The 19,583-nt window shown below is 50.6% G+C and overlaps 1 long non-coding RNA gene across 1 annotated transcript; it reads left to right on the plus strand.

Moving 5' to 3' along the window:
- The first annotated feature begins 4,088 nt into the window (after positions 1–4,088).
- On the plus strand, positions 4,089–18,213 carry LOC103671622. The gene is made up of 3 exons (XR_570984.2): positions 4,089–4,741; positions 15,274–15,396; positions 16,431–18,213. It is a non-coding gene; the product is annotated as an uncharacterized LOC103671622 (long non-coding RNA).
- Positions 18,214–19,583: the final 1,370 nt, after the last annotated feature.

Raw genomic sequence — 19,583 nt, forward strand, 5'->3', positions numbered from 1 at the left:
CCTTGCAGACGGGTCCTGCCGCTAGTGCATGCTTCCAGCCTGGCCTGAGCCTCACCCTTTATGCTTTCCTGGCCAGTTCTCTTTTGTGTTCCTCAGAAAGGGGGTGCTCAAACTGCCACCTCTCTCTCTCAAATCTTCTCCAACCCCCTCACTTACCACAGATGACATCACGGCCACTTCGCAGAAAACAGAGGCCATCAGAAGGGGATCTCCTCACCCTGTCATCACTAAATCTGCAACCCTATCAGCTTGTCTGCCGCCTTCCCTCCTTCAGCTGTTTAGCAGAGACACTCCCTCCTGCCCCCCCACCCACAGCTCACCACACCACCCAGCTCTGGTTGCCATGGGGTCCATGTTCTCAGGGAGCTTTGGGAGCCTGTGTCCTCCTCTTCCTATGCTCTTGTAGACCTTGACCTCTCCAAGGACCCCTTGCTTGCCCACCAGCATGAAATGAGGGCAAATCTCACCCATCTTAAAAATGTCAAGAACCTTCCTGGATCCCTCCTCCCGGGGCAGCTTCCCAGCCGCAGAGGGCCAAGGAGGTGATATCTTAACCTCAGTGGGCTCCTTCCTCACCCCCTCTTCCCTTGCCCCCCTGCAGTTGGCTCCCCTACAGTTGGCCGCTGCTTCCCTATGACCAAACCTCACTGGCGCAGCCTGTATGCCCTTGACCACTGCACAGCAGCCGGCCCTGCTACCCGCTCCTTCTTGGGTCTGCTATTTCCTCTGACTCCCTCTTCCTGCGCATGACCCTCGACTCTTCCTCACTGCCCATCTCAGGGCAGCACCCCACCCCGTCCTTCTCACTTCCTAGGCAGGTTTCAAATCTGAATGTTCTAGCCAGCCCCGCTGCCACCATCCTTGTACACGGGCCGCCACCCCTCGCCAGGACACCTACAGCCACCTCCACTCTGCACACTGCTGCCCAAACTGATTTGGTGTGTTCACAGTCTGTTCCCTGCTGCTGTAGGATCTGGGGTCCTACCACCCAACTGATTATGTAAGTCTCCTGCTCAAAACCTCGCCTAGAGATCTATCAGTTAGGATTCCTTTCAGCTGCCTGTGACCGAAAACCCAAATGAACAGAACCTTGAACACGCAGTGTTTTACTCTCTCCTACGATAGTCTGGAGCCAGAGGTGAAGGTATGGTCTGATTGTGTCATGAAGTCGTCAGGGGCCAGGGTCCTTCGGCTGTTCTTTCTTGTCTATTCCCATGGTGTGACCCTAATTCCCATGACCGAATTTCCAGCAAACTCTGGCCATTACATTTGTTTTCCAAGAAGCAATATGGAGGGATAAAGAGGGGCATCTCTTACCCCCTTAATTCCTCCCCCCATTTTTTTGAGAATAAGCATGTGAGCAGGGGTGGGAGGCAGAGGGAGAGAGAAAATCCCAAGCAGGCTCCATGCCCAGCTGAGATCACGACCTGAACCAAAATCAAGAGTCAGAAGCTTAATCGACTGAGGCCCCTAGGCGCCGCCCCCCCCCCACTTTTATTTTGACTCCTTCCTTGAGAAACCTTATGACACTTCTGTTTCTATTTTATTAGCTTGAACTTACTCCTAAGGCCAGAGCTAGCTGCAAGGGAGTCTGAGAAGTACAATCTTAAATACAATCTTAGTAATAAAACTGGGGGTTATGTTGGGGAGGAAGAAGGGGAGAATGGATACTGGAGAAAGCAATCAGCAGTCTCTGCCATATCCAGCCCTTGGGCCACCCAAAAATTCATGTGCTCCCCTCTTCCCATGTATTGAATTATCCCCTTCCCTCCTCAGGGGAGACAACCCCCAAACCTCACACAGATCAAGGCTCAGGATTATTAGGGGATGTCAGTCCTCTCCATGGGCTTCAGGTGTAGCTCTACCAGGTGGAATGGGAACGTGGTAATTGCAGTAAAGACCACCGTTCAGAAAAGGGAGCACATGAGGCACTGGTTCTTAAAAATGATCCATTGCTAACAGGCTGAAGGAATAAAGACCTCCCTCTTGGGCAGTGGAGTAAAAGGTTTGGTTAGCCCCTCTGGCAGACCCTGTTCTGTTTTCTGGGAAGACTTCTTCTGTCCATTGTCTGTCTCCGGGCTTTTCCTTCTGGAAGGTTCTTCCTGGTCCATCATCCCCCACAGTTATGCTTGATTGAAATGGGCATTGGGAGCCTCAGACAGTTCACAGTTTACTTGCTGCTGCTATAGGTTCTGGGACCCAGGGATTGTATTAGAACTAGCTGTTAAAAAACAGGCCGTAGAGAATACTTGTTCAATGCATTTTTTTTTTAAACCTTAGACTTTCAAACTATCTGCTTCTGGTTAGTTTCTTATACGTATAAAACCCACAGCAAAAGATCTAGTGTAGCCATCATTGTAACATGGGAGCCCAGGATGGCTTGAGAAGATTAAGTTCACCCTACGTGGGACTTGAACTCATAACCACAACAGATAAGGTTAAATTCAAACCTTCCTTATGCCTAACCACACGGAAGTTTACTTTGATGTGAAGACCTCTAGATGCGTACAGAAATAGCCTCCTCCCGCCCCCAATCTAACGCACCTCTGCTTGGGACTTTAAATGGAAGATGGGCGATTAGGACAGACACCTGACTTCCTTCCGCACTTGCTTCCTCTCTCGCCTCCTCCCCAGTATCCTCCAGACCTAAGAGCAGGGCTTTCTCCTCTGTTTTCTTCCTGAAGTAAAGCTCTGCCATTGATTCTGTCAGGCTGGCTTCTTGATATCTTAAAGAGGAAGTTCAAGACATCCAGAATACCCTATTTCTTAACAAATGACTGTCTTTCAGGACTACTGTCTGGCTGAAAAAATTCTATTTTCGATGTCAGAAGCTAAGTAGTACTTATCTCCTTCACATTTTTTTTCTTTGCTAATCCTAACTTCACTTCCAAAGCAAGCAATGATTGCAGTGACCAGGAAGAAGGTCACGTGCACAGCCACACAAAAGAGAAATGCAGTTATTCCATTTTTCAAAATCGGATCCTGCTTACATCATTCAAGACTTCCTATTTGACTTAGGGTAAGTCCAAAATGTGTAAAAGTGTTCTTTGGGGTCTGAGCCCCATGTGTCTCCCGACCCCATCTGATCAAACTCCCAGCCTCACACCGTGTATAGCAGTCACACTAGACTTTTCTCAGTTCCTTTAGCACATTTTGCTCAGGACCTTTCTAAAAGCTTTCTTGTAGTTTGGAAAGCTCTGTGCCTTTCTTTAATTAACCAAATCTTGTTCATTTCTCAGGTTTCCATCTAAAAGTCACTGTCTTCAGGACATCCCTCAGAACACCTTGTGCCCTTGTGACTACTGAATTAATTATTTTAATGATATATTAAGTACCTCTGTTTCCCATGGAAACATCAGCCGGAGGAGGACAAGAATGATGTCTGTTCTGTCCTCTTGGCACATCATCAGATCACCATCATCTCTAATCTGGATTAGAAAGATGAGTTTCTAGAATGCGAATCTGCTTAAAAGCCTTCCTCTTTGCACTGAGGTGAAAGTCAAGCTCCTTCGTGTAGCTTCCAGGGCCCTGCCTGCTCTGGCCTCGTCTCCTCCTACCCGCTTCCCCCTTCCCTTCCACATCCATCTAGACCGAGCTGTCTCTCAGTGTACAAAGCTGGGGAACCTTTGCCTAAGAGGCTTCAGATACGCTAAGCCCATTTGTATTCATCCTTCAGCTCTTATCTGAGAGCTGCATTAATTGGTTGATTGATTTGTTCGTTCATCCTGTTCTATGTGCCAGGAACTGTACTAAGTCCTGAGGAAACAGGACAACAAGACAGATGGGGGCCCCAGCGTCATTGTTCTCTTCCCTGACCACCCTCACCCTGAGCCTGGGTTCCATACGGTCTCCCCTGCCTCTCTGAAAAATCCATAGCATTGCCTGATCACACTGTTTTAATGACTGTTTCCCTGTCCCCCCTGCTAGCTCATGAACTATTTGTTGAATGAATTTAGGAACCGTCACAAGTCCTTTGCTCATGACAAATAAAAGAGAAAGAAATAGAATGGATTGACTGGATCAAAGACACTGTGGGCAGGGGGGCAGGGTCAGAGGCAAAGGCAGCGAGAGAGGTCTCTGCTCCTCCTTCCCCAGGAAGTTACAGAAAGTGTGGTCTGAGAAGCGTGTGTGGAACCGGACACAGATTCTGTTTATTCCATGACCAGAATAGGTAGCCCCAAAGAGGCAAATGGTTGGTGGTTGCCAGGAGCTAGGGAGAAGGAAGAAGGGGGAGTGACGACTTAGTGGGTGTGGGGTTTTCTTTGGGCGGGTGATGAAAATGTTTTAAAAACTAGGTAGAGGTGGTGGTGGCACAACATCGTGAATGTACTGAATGCCACTGAGTTGTACACTTTTAAAATGATTGATTACATTATGTGAATTTCACCTCTGGAAGGAAGGAAGAACAGGCAGCCTTGGAGTTGGACTGTGGGGTGGGTGTGGGGGCCATTTCTTTTCCTCTGCCAGTCCCTGATGAGGGCGCGGTGACTTCTAGGACTCTGGGGCTGGCTGGGTCGGCTCTGAGAGGAGGAAGGGCTTCTCAGAGCCACCTGTTCTCCTCCAGGTACAGGTAAGCTTGGAACACCTGGACACCGGCCATTGTATGCACCTGGGCCTGGGGCAGGAGCACCACAAGCCTCTCAGATACAGGAACCAGACAGACGGTGGGCTTTCCTGGACGGGGCAGAAGAGGAATCCTTTGGGATACATCCGCACCAAGAATCAGGTTTCAAAAGCAATGGTGAGTAAGTGTGAATGTGTTTGTGAGGGCAGGAGATCGGCTTGTCTAGCTGACGGGCAATGTTGTCAAAGGGAAACCGCCCACAGTGCAGAACCAGAAGGATTGCTTTTTGGTCCCTGTTCTGCTAACTAATGGCTGTGTAATCTTAAGGAAGACACCTTTAATTTCTGAATAAAAATAAAAGCCACAGTTGCTGCTGGTGCGCGTGCAAAATGGCACGGCTACTTTGGAAGACAGTTTGACAGCCTCTCACAAGACGAAACATTCTCTTTATGAACCCACAAGAGTGCTCCCAGGTATTTTTACCCGAATGAGTTGAAAACCCTGCACACAGATGTTTACAGCTGCTTTATTCATAACTGCCAACCAAGATGTCCTTCAGTTGATGGATGGAAAACTAAACCATGGTCCATCCAGACAATGGAATATCATTCAGCACTAAAGAAATGAGCTACCCAGCCATGAAGAAACACGGAAGAACCTTAAATGCCTCTTCCTCTGTGAAAAAAAAAAAAAACAAACTGAAAAGGCTACGATACTGTATGATTCCAACTACATGACTTTCTGGAAAAGGCAAAACTATGGAGACAGTAGAAAGATCACGGGTTGCCAAGGGTTAGAGGGGAGGGAGGGCTGACTAGGCGGAGCACAGAGGCTTTCTAGGCGGTGAAGCTACTCTGTGTGACGCTATAATGACGGAGAGACATGGCATCTACCTTCATCCAAACCCACAGAACCTGCGACAGCAAGAGTGAACCTTAAAGTAAACTATGGGCTTTGGGTGACAATGACGTGTTGTCTGTGGGCTGACGTGACGGACGCAGGTTCGTGGTCAGCTGTGCTGCTCTGGTCGGGGGTGTGGACAGTTGGGGAGGTTGTGCGTGTGTGGGGCCATGGGCTATATGGCAAATCTCTGCGTGTTCCTCTCAGTTTTGCCGTGAACCTAAAACTGCTCTAAAACAATCGTTTATTTGAAAAAGGGACCTGGAAAAGAATGAACAAGCTCTCATTGTTGAGTGCTCGCTCTGCCCATCCGCTCTGCGTTTAGTCCTTCTAACCATCCCCAGGCTATAGGTGGGGAAGCTTAGGCGCACAGATGGGTGACTTGTCCAAGGCCACCCAGCTGGTCTTTGCAGAGCTAACAGTGACACAGAGGCCCTGCTCTTGGCCACCTCTCTGCCTCGGTGGACTGTGAAAATGATGATGATGATGGTGATGACATCCCCTGCCTGAGATGGTCCTGAGCCCTGGCTGGAAACGTCTTTTGGAGAGGTTTCCATGGAAGTTATTATCGTCTTAAGTGGAAGACTGAGAAGCTGCCGTGTAAAGGATGTGTGTGGGTTCTTGGAAAGAGGAGCTCAGGGTAAACTCAAGGCAGTGCCCTTTCTCAGGCGTGTGAGCACAGAACGAAGCGTGCGTGTAGTGAGGGTGCCGGGGCTCTCGCCTCTGCCTCTCACGCTCCGGGGACCTGGTGGCGGTCTGGGGCCATCCCCTCCCGGTTCCTGTCCTCCTGGTGCAGAGCCCGGCCCTCGTGGCCTCTCTGGCCAGCACTGGGGTGGAGCACAACGACACCCAGGTCGCTTCCCCTGATTTTTCACGCAGAGGATGGGGTGCAGAGCTGACCCAGAGGGATCCAGCGTGGCGTTAGCGGCTGTTCTGGGCTTTCAGCCCGCGCCGGGTCTCTCATTAGCTGAATGGCCTTGGACAAGTTACTTAACCTCCCCAGACTTCCATTTCTCATCTGCAAAATGAGGCTGCAGCTACCTACTGCCCAGGGTTGGAAGGGCTGTGTGAGATAACACGCATAAGGTGACTCAGACGTAGTGATCCCTGCATCATGATTAACTATGTCGTTATGCAGCCGTCCTTCCTTATTACAGCACGAGGGAGGGGGAGCCCAGAGAGAAGCAAGTCATTCAAGGCGACGCAGCTAGTCTGCGGCAGGCCCGAGCTTCCTCTGCAATCATTTCCACCCCTGCCTTGGTCAAGCCTTTTCTGAGAATCCCTAACCCATGGGTGAACTGATAGCCTGCATTTCACACCTGAACGATGCCCCTCACTCTCATTGGGCAATGGAATTAGGAAACCACGGGTGCTGCTGTTTCCCAGCTCTGCCCCGACTTGCACACCAGGTGGTTTTGTTGAGCGCCTCTGTGCTGAGGCTCTGCCCCTCTCCGCTCTGTGCGAGGAGGGCCTCCTGTGGGAGGTAGCCGCGCTCCAAGGCGTCAGCACGCCTCTCCTCTCCTTGAGCGCTTTTAATGTCCCAAAGCCAGAGACCTCCCCGAGGGGACCCAGACTCCTCAGCATTTCCCTGACTTGCTGACACTGATCCCCGCCTTCCCCAAAGTGCTGCCTGGCACACAGATCTTCTCTCCGGTTAAAGTGACTTAAGAATTCTGTTTGGAACTTTTCACAATAGCCCCAGAGACCATGACAGACACCTCAGCGCTGTGAAACAGAGCTCCCGTAAAGCTTTCTCTAACACCCCAAAGCCAGCCATTTGCTGAGCAACAGTCTTTGCCCCGGGCAAACCTCCCCGCTGGGGTCTCTGCTACTCTGGAACCCCTGCTTCCCCCTTCTCCTCCCACCCCAGGGCCACTCCCCACCCCTAGAGCCAGCACTCCTTTCCCTTCCCTGGGCCACCCCATGGGCCCCAGGAGCAGGTGTGAGCAAGGGGCTGGTTGAGGGTAGAGACATGGTAGTGCGGAGACCCCAAAGGGACCCGTTGCCTGCTAGGCCCAGCTGGGACATCATGGGGAGTCCACAGAAATGACCACTGGCCCTTAAGCAGCAGACCTCCATATGTTCCCTCTGTTCCAGGAACTTCATAGACAGTCGTCTATGAGGCAGATACTGTCATTACCCCACCGTAGAGGTGGGGAGATTGAGACCCAGAAAGGTTAAGTAACTTGTCCAAGTCACACAGCTTGAAACTGGCAGAGCAGAGCTTTGAGCCCATCATCTGGGCCAGCATGCCCCTGGCCACCGCCTCATCTGGTCCCACGCACCCCATCACTTCTCCCCTTGGCCGCTGATGGGTGCCTCCTGTCACGTCTGCAGTGACATCTTCGGGACATGGCTGTGTTCGCTTTGCAGGTCAGGACAAGCCCACGGGGTAGAAGGCCACAGGTTGGGCCCCCTCTGCCTGCAGACTCAGCCTCATCCCGCTTGGGAACCCTTCAGGGGTGCTGTGATCTGAATATCAGTGTTCCCCCACCACTTCATATGTTGAAGTCTAACCGCCAAGGTGTGGTATTAGGAATTGGGGCCATTGGGAGGTGATGAGGTCATGAATGGGATTCGTGCCTTTATAAAAGGGTCCCCAGAGATCCCCGTCACCCCCTTTCCACATGTGAAGGCACAATAAGACGTCAGCAGTCTGCAACCTAGAGAGGGACCCTCACCCAGGCACGCTGACACCCTGATCTTAGACTTCCGGCCTCTAGAAGTATGAGAAAGAAATTCTGTTGTTCATAAGCCACCTACCTGTGACGTTTTGTGAGAGCAGCCCCAAAGGATGACAAGAAATGGTTTAGTGTGGTCACCTTGCTGCCGGGATGGCCCAGGCCAGGTCTGTGGCCAGCTGCCTCGGGCACCACGTGGAGATCTAGAGTCAGCCCCGAGGCAGCAGGTCTGGGCTCAGGCCTGGAAGCACCCTCAGCACCTGGAGAGGCTGCCTGAGACCTTGACCTGCGACTTGCACCTGCCTGGGGGCTGAGGCTGTGAATGGGGCCCCTAGAAGTGGGGTGTGGGGTGAGGGAAGTATTGCCTCCAGCACTGGCCCTACCTTCACCCCTCCTTGGCTGCGTCAGGCACTCCAGGAGCAGACCCTGCCCAGCTGCCCGCCACCTTCTCCCGTGCCCTTTCCCATCCAGTTCAGACCCTCTCTTCCATCAACATACACAGACTTGGTTCCCTTCCATCCAATGAGGACATGCCCACAACACCACTCAGCTCAGGACCCGGCAGCTCGGGGCTCAGCAGGTGCGAGCTTCCTTGCCTTTTGCCCATCGCCTCTCCATGGGCCTGGCCTCAGCCATGTGGCCAAGTCGTGCCCCTTTAGGCCCATTGTCATGACACCCCTCTCTGTCCTCTCTACCTGGGAAACTTCTTCTCTTTCTTCAGAACTCAGCAAAGGTGTCACTTCAGGCAGTGAGGGCCCCACCCCAGCTGCTGCGTGCTCTGCTCACACTTCTCAGAACACTTACCGAGAGGTTTTGATGCTGTGAATTTGTTTGATGTCTCTAGACCCGGCTCCACAAGGATGAGTTCACATTTCTTCCTTTTTTCTTCGAATTATTTAAAATTTCTAAAAATTCCACAAGTAATGCATGAATATGTGCATACTGTAAAAAAAAAGAATACCCCAAATGTAGAAACCCCGAGTTCCTCCCCAGAATTTCTCACAGTCAATAGTTTGAGTTTCTGTCTGTATAAATTGATTTAGTATCTTCTTACATAAATGAGATTAACCTATTATGCATTGTTCCGTGGCTTCCTTTGTCACTTAATGATAGATTGTATGTGTGGTAGGCAGAATAATGCCCCTTCTCCCTAAGACGTAAGTGTTCGAATCCCCCAAATCTGTGAATATGTGACCTTCTGTGGTAAAAGGGACTTTGCAGATGTGATTAAGTTGAGGACCTTGAGACAAGAAGGTTATCCTGGATCATCTGGGTGGTCCCCATATAATCATAGGGGTCTTTATAAGAGGGAGGCAAGAGGGTCAGAGAAAGATAGATTTGAAGATGCTACACTGTTGGCTTTAAAGGGGAAGAAAAGGACCCAGACAAGGAAGACAGGTGTCTTCTAGAAGCTGGAGAAGGCAAGGAAATGGATTCTTCTCTGGAGCCTCCAGAAGGAACTGCAGAACCCTTGGTTTTAGCCCAAGGGGATTTTTGACCTACAGAACCGCGAGATAATATAAATGTGCTATCTTAAGCCAATAAGTTTGTGGTTGTTACAGCAGCAATAGGAAACTCATGTGGTGTGTATACAGCTGAGATAAACAGTAATATTTATGGCAGTAACTGGTACTTACTGAGTGTGTACTATACGCCAGATGCTCTTCTAGTGCTTGATGCGCTGTATTCATCTGCGAGGGCTGCTGGGGGGCTTAAGCAACAGAAATGTATTTTCTCACAGTTCCGGAGCCTGAGTCCAAGATCAGGGTGCCCACAGGGTTCGTTTCTCCTGAAGCCTCTCTCCTTGGCTGGCAGGTGGCCGTCTTGTTACAGCTTCACACGGTCTTCTCTCCGTGTGCCCATCTTTTTGTCTCTTCCTCTGTTTCTAAGGATACTGGTCAGTCAGATTGGACTAGGGTCCTACTCTAATGGCCCCATTTTACCTTACTTACCCCTTCAAAGGCTCTAGCTCCAAATAACTTGAAATTCTGAAGGACTAGGGGTTAGGCTTCAACATATGAATTTGTGAGGAACACAGTTCCACACATAACGTGTGGATGATCCCATTCACTTTCCACAGTAACCCAGTGAATTGGAACCATTATTATCCTAATTTTACAGATAGGTAACAGTCACAGAATGGTTAAGTTACTTGCCCAAATTTACCCAGCAAATCAGTGCAAGGCCAGGCCTGGCAATTGCCTGTTCGTATACTTTGCCCATTTTTCTATGAGGTGATTGTTCTTTTTGGTTTGCGGTGCATGAGTGCTCAGTAAACATTGACTGATTGAAGAAATGAGTGGGAGCAGCTCCTGGGACTCCTAGAAGAACATGGGCCAGGCTGGGCCAAGCCTGGGTGCCCCTATCCCCAACCTCTCCAGGTTGGCAGTACAAGCTTCCAGGGAAAAACCAAAAACCAAGAACCAAGCAGGAGGTAGGTGTCCATAGAAGATGGTGGGGGTGGGAAGGTATACCGCCTTCTATTCATCAACTGAGCACAATCCTATGAGACTTTCTGGAGGAGGGGGATGGTCTGGTGTCTCCTAACCCTCAGGGAGCTGTGGCAGACAGTTTTGTAGTTTGGGGTATCCCATGGATAGTCCTGGGATGCTAGTGCCAAACCTCTCCACCTGCAAGTCCACATTCCAGATTCCAGGTACTCAGTTGTCCCAAGAGAACTCTTCCTTAATGTGAAAGATCCAGGCCAGCTGCAAAGAAATGGCCGATGACTCAGCCAGCTATCTCCTGGACATAGGTAGCTGGCCAACACTCATGGCCAAGGCAGGGCTTGTCTTGACCTGACCCGATAAGTCATTTTGGTCACTGTGGCAAAGGGGACAGCTGCCATGGGCTTAGGCAGATATGTGGCTAGCTGCCCAAATCAATGGGAATGCCCCAGTTACCTCAAGGGAGGCCAAATAATGATGGCCTCAACACACTCAGCCCTTAGAGCATGGAGCTCCAGAAGAACCTTCCCATGTCAGACCTTGCTATGGTTTGGGGGCTACCATACTCACCCCCATCCCTACCTCTTGACCCCTTCCCTCCATTCCATCTCAGTCTATCACAGGAAGCAATAGAGACACTCAGCAAAAACTCTGTCTTGATCCAATATGGTGCTCATACGGGGGACTCTGAGGTGCAAACAGAAGCTGAAATAATTCTCACTTTGTCATAGGCTCTTGGTATGAAGAAGTGTCAATATCTTGTAGTCCATTCTTCCCACTTAGCACTCTAGGGGTTGAGTTTCCTATATAACATTTTCAGGAAAGAATGGTTACTTAGTCTTTGTGTGAACTCCTCCAGTGACGGGGACCTTACCACCTTACAAAGCAGCCAGTTACATCTCCAGGCAGTTCTCATGGCCTGGGAGTTCATCTTTACGTGGTCCTTCCTTACGCTGTGTTCCATCTGTTTCCTGATCCTCTGTCCACGGTCCCCATAGAAGATGGCCATTCCCTGTTTTCATGGCTTTTCAGAGATTTGAAGGCAGCTGCCGGGTCACTTCCTCTAAGAAAGAATATCACAGGATTTAGCAGGAGAAAAATCCAATCCTTTCAAACCTCGGGGAATGTTTGCCCTGAGTTTCAGACCTGCTACAGAGAAACTGCAGTACTGTCCTTCTCAATGGACCTGGGCAAGGGCCCAGGGCAGCGGGAGGGCGGTTCTCTGGGCCCTTTGGACTGCAGACACATAACAGACATGTAGCCTTGCTAGCTGGGAGAACCTTAGCCTATTGTCTGAGTCCCAGTGGAAGGTTTCTGGGTCCCTAGGGCCTGGAGAGAAGGACATGGTGTCCTAGAAATAGCACTGTTCTTGGAACTTGACCACCAGGCTCCCAGTCCTCTTTCTTCCACTTCCTGGTTGGGATCCTTTAAGCAACTTGCTTAAACTCTGAGCTTTAGTTTTGCCTTCTGTAAAATCAGAAAATATTTCATTGTGTTGCTATGAAGATCAAATGACACCACATCTAGGAAAATGCTTTGTCAACCAAAACACCCTCTACAAATGATTAGCCAACTCAAGGGGTAGGTAAAAGGGCCTCCAGAGCCTGGAGGTGCTTTGATCTGGGCCTTCCTAGTGGAGGAATGTCAGGAGCAGAGTTGGTTTTAAGAGGACTTCTGACTTTTCCTCAAGCCCTATGGCTGGTCCTTGGTACCTCGAGGGGCTCTCTACTGAGGACTCATGGCCCCCATCCTGCATGACCCCTGCAGGGCCTCTGTGCTCTCACATCTCCAGGGAGGACTCTGGCCCAAGTGCCTTAGCCCAGGCTTTGGAGACCTGGGGAGAGTGGGTAAGCCTCACAAAGTCAAGGTTTGGGGTCGGGACTGGGCAGGAGGTATGAGGCAGGGTCCCTGGGCTTGCAGTCGGCTCTCCACTCTTCTCAGGAGGCCCCAGGGCTGCCTGCCCAGGGCTGCACCTGCCCAGCCTCTGCCATCACTCCCTGCCTGGCCTTTAATTGAGACAGAGGTTAATTCTAATTCCCCAACTTGAATGGGTTTTATTAAGAGAAGCAATGGAGGGACAGAGAGTCAGGGAACACAGCCTAATGACAGTGGAGGAATTATGAAGTGAGAGGATCTCATTTAATCCAACCCCCTCATTGGACAGATGAGGCCCCAGGAGGGGAAGTCTGCCCCAGGCGGGTAGTGGCCGGGTTGGGTTTTCTGTGTTTGTTGTGTTGGGGTTTCCTGTGTTCCAGGCTAGGGCTCTCTCCTGGCAGCTCCCGTGGCTCCGGACAGACTCTGGGCCTCCAGCCTGTGGCCTGCGACTCCATCTGGGCTCCCCGGCAGGCCCGAGTCCGTGGCTGGGCAGTGGCTGCTGCCCTCACCCTCCCGGTGTCATGGGAGCATAAAGGCCAGGAGCCTCCACAAATAGCAGCATGTTGCCACCTGCCTAACCCCAATCCGGTTTATCCTGAGTTAGCAGAAGCACCCGTGAGATGTACTTCCCAGGTGGGGCCACGCTGGGCAGCCCCGTCCTTCCTCATGCCACACAGTGCCCCGAGGGCGGCCGGGCTACAAACAAGGCGGGGGGTGGGACCCTGGAGGAAGGGGAGCCAGGTCTGCGTTATCTGGGGGGGTGCAAGCTGAGGTGCGGCTGGGGGCCAGTCAGCCTGTTTCGGGGGGCACATCCCTACCCCCAGGGGGCAGCACCTATCACAGGGGGTCAGGAAGATGGGCCTGCAGGGGCATTTGCCCAGCTGGGGCCACATTCCAGGCAGGCTAGGCTGTGCCGGGGAGGCCTCTTCTCTCTGCCTGCCCATCCTCTCTGCTTGGGCTCCCCAGCTATAAAGCAGGAACAAGTCCCATCCCTTACCTGCCTGGGGGGACATTGAGCAGGAGTGAGATAATGTCTGCAGGCTCAGCCCTCCACTGAGGGAGGCAGCCTCTAAACACAGGTCTATTTTTACTGCCTAGAGCTCTGCCTGGCTCCCGCTGGGGGCCCCTGCTGCTCCCTGGCCCCCAAGGAGACGGGAGCCCAGCCAGGGTGGAGGCCCCATGGGCCCGTCCTGGGCATAGCTGAGGGAGCCCCTGAGCTCCAGCACCCAGCTCTCGGGCCGTGGGCCTGGATTAACTGCTCACAGCCCATTGTTCAGGGTTCAAGGAGCCACCGCCCGCTCCTGGCATTCTGGTTCAACCAGGAGTCTGGGCGGCTGGGCGTGGCTGGGGCCTAATGAGCAGGGTGTGCCCCGAGGAGTTGTTAGGAGCTGGGCGACAGCTGTAGGCAGGTCCCCACCCACGGCCGGTGGGCGGGCTGGCTTGCACAACAGTCACCTGTGTGAGGGGCACCACATGACATCTTTGCCAAGTGTTTATTTTTAAAAAACAAATACTCATCTTTGGTGGTAGGGGTGGGGAATATTTCTAAATATTTAAAAGACATCACGCTAATGCTTTTTAACCCCCAAATCTATTGTATTAGGAAAAGGAATGCAAGTTTGTAGGGTTTCCAGCCCATTGCAGAGGGGGTAGAATATGCCAGAATCATAGCTGGGTTCTTGTCTCCCCCAGCTAACCCCTTCCCTGGGATTTTCGAAAGCAAGGGGCTTCTGCGGTCACCGGGGACTCGTGGGCAGGCAGGCCTCAGGCCTTGGCCATCCCCCACACCTCTGGCTCTCTGTGCAAACACAGCTGCAGCTCAGCCGCCCTGTCCATTCCAGGGCTGAGCCCTTTTGGCAGGAGAGAGGGCTTCCTGGGCCTGCCTGGTTTCCCCGCACAGGGCTGTCACCTAAGCTCTCTGGCGGCTCAAGGACTTCTGGACCAAATCAATCCTCCAAGGAACAGCCAAGTGAACTCAAGGTGCTGTCCGTTTGCCATTGAGTCAGGGGACACTTGGCTGTTTTCCAGACTCCGATCTCCTGTGCCTTTTGGCACAGATTAGTTTGGTGGGCGTGTGGGAGTGGGTCCGAGGAGAACCTCGGCTGACCTACCTGTGCATGCACCTGCAGTCCTACCTTCCGGGTCCTGCTGTTTGCTGGGAGGTTTCCAGTTTAGAAATGGGCTTGGGGAATCAGAGGCCTCGAAGGGAAGGCTGCGGGGAAGACAAGGGCAGGCTGGCCTGAGGAGCTGCAGTGGTTTAAAAAAAAAAAAAAAAAAAAAGAGCTCCCGAATCTCAGGTGGTCTAGCAGCCCTGGGTGAGACTCTGGAAGCCCCAGACTTCGGCGCGGCACAGGGTGGGGCCTGGAAGAGAGGTTGTTCCCTGGACTCTCTTCCCCATATCACAAGCGCCCAGGCCCCAGCAAGGGCATCCGCTACAACTTCCTTCATCCAACAGCTTCGCAGCTTCCTGTGGTGGGCTCTGAGGTGCCGAGATCAAACCTTCCTTGGGGGAGCTCTTGCCAGCACCACTTGACGTCTAGCTCCAGCCCAGATCTCTCTTCGGAGCCTAGACCCGCTGAGCGGCCTCCCCGACACAGGGTAGCTGGTGGGCACCGTCGCCCCAGCTGTAAACGCCTGTGGAAAAACATGCGTGCCTCTTCCCTGTCTCCACCACCCCTCCCTCGGTCCCGGTACTCTAGACGTAATGGCCCCTCAGGCTCTAGTACTTTCTAAGCTCACCCTTCCATCTATCTCTGCAACACACTATGGTTGCTGTTCTTACCTCTATTTTTCACATTTATTTCAGAAAGATGAAAACCCCACCTTCCCTCTCTTGGGGAGCACTCTTCAGCCAAGCCCTGGAAATCTGTCTCCGTGGAGGGAGTTTCCATCTCCAGCAAGGGAAGAGGTTTATCAGAAGGACCTGGAGGTTAGTCGTTAGGGTGGGTGACAGCCAGAATTGGAGGGGTCAGAATAGAAAATCTAGAAGAATCTTCAGTCTTACTTGTAAGAGTGACTTCAGTGAGGTGAGGGGGCAGAGGCTGTGCCTAATTTAGTAGGAGAACTTGGGCAAGTCTTCTCCCCATTCTGAGCCTCAATTTCCCCATCTCCAAAATGGGAGTGATGACTCCCACTTCCCAGGGTATCGAGGAGCAAATGCTACAACCATTGTGAAAGCTTTAACGCAGACCTGGCCTGTGGGAGATGCTTCATAAATGCCAGCTCTCTTTCCCTCTCTCACAAGGCAAGGGCCCCCAAAACATGTACTTGCCCCAGGGCACTCAGGACCGAGGAGGAGGTGGGGGCCCTGTCAGCAGGGGGGGCGGGGACTGTAAAAATAGGGGTTTAGCAAATAGCCCAGCGCCGTGGCCCTCATGCTTGCCTCTTAATTAGCTCAAGTTAATGAACAGCATGATTCATGATTCGCTGCTTCTCAAGGGTGCCCTTGCTGTTTGCCTTCCTCCCATCTGGGCCCCACAGCTGCTCCCACCCCCATTCCACCGACTGCATCACTCCTCAGCCACACAGTGGGCCTGGACAGCAGCCACATGTGGGGGATCAGCTCTCCTTGGCCCCCTGGGCCTTAAGCCCTGCCCCAGTCTGGTTCCCAAACAGGCAGAGCCAGAGGGGCGTCCCAGCCTGTGCTGAGGAGCTCAGTCTAGAAAGCCCTGAGCTAGCTCCTGCACTACACACTTTTTTTTTTTTTTTTAAACAGATGATAGACTTGCCATAGACCATGTAGGGCATTATCTGTGGAGTCCAGGCTAGCGGGCTGAGGCCTCCCAGTGCAGGGGCTCACCACGTCCCCTCACCTTCTTCCTTCCTTGGGCCCCTCCACACCTGAGGCAGGGCCTTCTCTTGGTATGAGGGTACCAGCTGGGCTTGCAGGGCCCCGTTCTCAGAAAATGGGCTCGTGGGAGAGGCTTCCTGAACCTTCCAGCTCCATCTCTCTCTATCCACAAGGTGGGCAGAGACTGAAGTTAAAAGGGTCTACAATGTTCCTCGGCCCCAGAACCAGGCCGCCCTACAGAGAGCCTTCATGTCCACAATGGCGCCCTCTCACTTCTCTACTCCACTGGTGCCACCTCCCGTGCCTGCCACCATGACACCTGGCTGGGGCGGGAGGAGGAGAGTCACGCTGAGTGCACAGGTATAGCCATGATGGAAGTAGAGAGCAAGGTCACAACCTCTGGAAAATTCAAGACCCCCTCCCCCAATTCCACGTTCTTCTGAATGTCTGCAAAGTGAGCAGGATGTTGGCCATTGTGGCCAGACTTAGTAACCATTTTTAAATGTGCAGTTCAGCTGTGTTAAGTATATCCACATTGTCGTACAACCAATCTCCATAATTTTTCATTTTACAGAACTGAAACTCCATACCTATTAAACACAATTCCCCACTTCCCCCTCTCCCCAAACCGTGGCGACTGTTTTTTTTTTTTATTGAGGTGTATTCTACCTACAGGGAGACGCATAGATCTTAAGTGTAAAATCTGACGAGTTTTGACAGATGCGCACACCTGTGTAACCATAGCTCCAGTATGGTGACAGCATGTTCCCTTCACCCACGAAGTTGCTGTATTGCCCTTTTTTTATTTTTCAGTGCTAACTATAATCATAGTCACCATGTGATGATGATTTCCAGAACATTAGATCCCCAGAACTTTTCTGTCCGTCTCCCCACCCCCATCCCAAGGCAACCAGTGTCCTGATTTCTATCATCATGGATTGGTTTTGCCTGTTCTAGACCTTCATAAAAATGGAATCATCTCATATGTACTCCTTTGTGTTTCTCTTTCTTTCAACATAACATGTATTCAGCCATGTAGCATCTACTAATAGTTTATTCATTCCATTGCTGAGTAGTATTCCATTATATGATGAAAACATTATTTATTTATGTACCCACCTACGGATGGAAATTGGGGTTGTTTCTAGTTTTTTGCTATTATGATTAAAACTGTGGTCATTTTTGGACGATTTTTTTGGTGAATATGTGTTTTCGTGTTTCTTGAATAAATTCTTAGGAATGGAATTGGTGAATCATGAGGTAGTTGTATATTTCACTTTATAAGAAACTGCTAAACAGTTTTCCAAAATGATTGTACCATTTTATGCTCCCACAAACAATGCATGAGTTCTAGTTTCTCTATGTCCTCACCAGCATTTGGTATTGTTGCTCTTTTTAAGTTTAGCCATTCCAGTGGGTGTGAAATGTTATTGCACATTTCCTAACACAAAGATGTTGCGCAATTTTCATTTGGTTACTGGCCACTTGCAATCTTTTGTGACATGTCTGGTCAAGTCTTTTGCTCTCTTTCTTTTTTTTTTTTTTTTTGTCTTTTTGTTATTGATTTGTTGGCATTCTTTATATATTTTGGATACCAGAACTTTGTCAGATACATATTTTGTGAATGTTTCTTTGTAGACTGGCTTGTCTGTTTTTTTTTTTACTGTGTCTTTTGATTTAAAATTTTTTTGATGAAGTCCAATGTATCAATTTTTTAATAGTTTGTAATTTTGCTACCTGTTCAAGAAAATTTTGCCTTCTTTGAGGTCATGAAAAATTTCTCCTTTGTTCCCTGTTAGAAACTACATAGTTTTAGGTTGTGTGGTTAGGTCTGTAATCCTCTTCAAAATAATTTTTGAGTGTGATGAGAGGTAAGAGTCAATGCTCATTTTTAAATATATGAATATTCAGTTGTTTTAGCACCATGTAAAATTAAAAAGACTTTCCTTTCCCCATCAAATGATGTTGGTGTCTTCATTGATAATCAGTTGACCACATGTGTGTGGGTCTACTTCTGGACTCTTCCCTTGATCCCATTGTCCATTCTTATGCCAGTACGGCATGATCTTGATTACTGTAGCTTTACTGCAAGCCCTAAATCAGGCAGGGAAAATCCTCTAAGGGGTAGCAAGTTTTTGAAATACCAACCCATTCCCTCCAGTATTTATCCTTTGCCCTTTTCACTGCTCAAGCAATCATTTGCTGATTGCCAAAGGGACGTGAGCGCAATCCCGAGATGCAGGGCAGGAAAAAAAGGGGGGCCTTTCTGGCTTTGGTTTTGAAAACCTAAGTCCTTAGGGGAATAGAAACATAAAGTTTGGGGAAAACAGCACGCTAGAGAGCACCACTCCCCCTTCCCACCCTCTACTTCCAGTTAAGAGCACTTCTAAAACTAGAGAAAAATCCCCTAGGCAGTGTAGAAGGAATTAGAGCAACTGTACACCCCTAAATCTGGGGTCAGGATCTCAGGAGCCACGGAGACCTCAGGGAGGCATGGGGCAGCCTTGCAGAGCCCCCCTACCTCTGATGGCCCAGGAGCAGCAGAATGAATGTTAGGCCCTTCCTGTGGCGTGCGGAGAGCAGAATCCTGAAGTTGCAGGCCGGGACAATGGCCATCCCAGCAGAGGCTTGGCCAGGTGGCCTTGAGGAAAGTCACTGAAGTGCCTTGGCTCTCTGTAGACCTCCAGAAAATCAGTCACAATGTTAAGGAGGAAGGGTCATGAATCCACTGTGATTACCATTCCGCCACTCGGCGGCCAGGGTGTCTCAGCTGAGTTACAGGAAAAGAAAGAAATCTCTTTTAAATATCTCTGAGTTTACTGCTAAAGATGTATTTTGGCTTTAAATAGGGATCTTCTAACAAACTACATTTAAATGACTAAGTCTAATGATGAGGCGCCTGGGTGGCTCAGTCAGTAAAGCATCCAGACTCTTGATTTTGGCTCAGGTCATGATCTCAGGGTCGTGAGATGGAGCCCGAGGCAGGGCTCAATCTCTGCCCTCAGCGCAGAGTCTGCTTGAGATTCCGTCTCTCCCACCCCCTCTGGCCCTCCACCCCACTCTCTCTCTAAAATAAATAAATAAATAAATAAAATCTTAAAAAAAGAATGAGTGACTAAGTCTAATGTTAATAAAGAGTGGGGGTAGGTGGGTAGAGGACCCATCCTTTCTAATGGAGAAGACTGGCCGGGAGGGATGGGGGCGGGGGAGCGGGGGTTGCCCCGGCCAGTCAGGATGCCTGCTTTTCTTGTGTTCCAGCCCGTCTTCAGGATCTCAGACTTCATCAAACAGGTCATCCTCACCATATGTTCTCCGGAGTTCTAGTT

This window comes from Ursus maritimus, unplaced genomic scaffold (genome assembly GCF_017311325.1).
Source record: "Ursus maritimus isolate PB19 unplaced genomic scaffold, ASM1731132v1 scaffold_6, whole genome shotgun sequence".
NCBI lineage: Eukaryota > Metazoa > Chordata > Mammalia > Carnivora > Ursidae > Ursus > Ursus maritimus.